Source organism: Penaeus vannamei, chromosome 39 (genome assembly GCF_042767895.1).
Source record: "Penaeus vannamei isolate JL-2024 chromosome 39, ASM4276789v1, whole genome shotgun sequence".
In the NCBI taxonomy this organism is placed as follows: Eukaryota; Metazoa; Arthropoda; class Malacostraca; order Decapoda; family Penaeidae; genus Penaeus; species Penaeus vannamei.
Genome location: NC_091587.1, coordinates 14,261,026 through 14,262,178, shown reverse-complemented (window position 1 = coordinate 14,262,178; position 1,153 = coordinate 14,261,026). Strand labels below are relative to the sequence as shown.

Genomic DNA, 1,153 nt, shown 5'->3' with positions numbered 1-1,153 from the left:
CAGGGCAAAACATTTTTTATCAAAGATAAAAAGGTAATGGAAAAGGTTTACTGGAGAAGCAAAGACAAGATCTGCGCCCCCAGAGTCTACAGTTAGTAGGAGAATTAATAAATGGCAGAATCCCGTCCATACCCATTTGCCCGCTCCTGGAAAAGCAGATGTTGAGGCAGCATGCGGGTGTCAGGGAGTTGGCACCGTTTCGGACGACCATATCCGGGGAATCCTTTCTTCGATATGAAGCAGACGGAATGGTCATCCTCGCAGCCGATCAAGACCTTCGGTTCCTGGCGCGTGCACATAGGTTCGCCAACGGGACCTTCAGTGTGGTTCATGCTGAATATGTGCAGCTATATTGTCTCCGTGGATATAGGATTTTATATGACATATTACATGATATAATAATCTACCAATCGCACTGAAATTCACTTTACATGATGTAGTATACAATATCATTGTATACGATATAATAAATTATATAATATACAATATAATTCAGAAAATAGTGGCAGAAATTGACAACTAGTAATGCTAGATTTCAATACTGTGTTGTATGTTTCTTATGTCTCGAATGCACAACAACGAATATAAACAACGGCAAATAAAAGAATAACCATGCAGATGTGCTTAGTATGCAAATGCATGAAAATGAACATACGCGTAATACTTAGGGTGTTGGTGGATGAACAGTTGCGTCTGTACTGAGAGAACCTACACATAAAAACAGTCAACATATGCGCATGTATAAGATATAATCACATATGCGCTTCTGAGACTCAAGCTCATGCATAGACGAATATATATTCTGATGTAGTGAGCAGGCCGTATCTAGCTACACTTAAGCCCGGGCTAAACATGTTCAATCCTGTTAAAGTGGCCTACTAGTGGCGCCACGGCTAAATTACCGCTCCCCCCCCTCCTCCCCCATGATATGTCTAAGCCGGTAGGTGGACAGCACACGGCCCACAAACAGAGCAACGACCCTCATTCCCGGAGGCGGAAGGTCTGTAGTTTCCCAGCTGATTGGCATACCACAACGCGGGTCTTGCAGAGTGCAACTTTCAGACAGGGGAGCTATTTTACTGAAAGTGATAGCAAGCGTGTAGTACAGGATGACCCGCCCGTCATGACCCTGAAGCCCTTTCCACTAGTATAA

The 1,153-nt window shown here is 43.6% G+C and overlaps 1 protein-coding gene across 2 annotated transcripts in view; it reads right to left on the bottom strand.

Annotated features, from left to right (window-relative positions):
• Positions 1–290, bottom strand: part of LOC113809465 (uncharacterized) — a 7,028-nt gene extending 6,738 nt beyond the window's left edge. The window contains exon 1 of one of the 2 annotated variants that reach the window (XM_070116788.1): positions 133–290. The gene's annotated coding sequence lies outside the window, so the exon portion shown is untranslated. Of the gene's footprint in view, positions 13–132 lie in introns of those variants that run through there. The other variant, XM_027361102.2, reaches the window with a different exon arrangement.
• Positions 291–1,153: the final 863 nt, after the last annotated feature.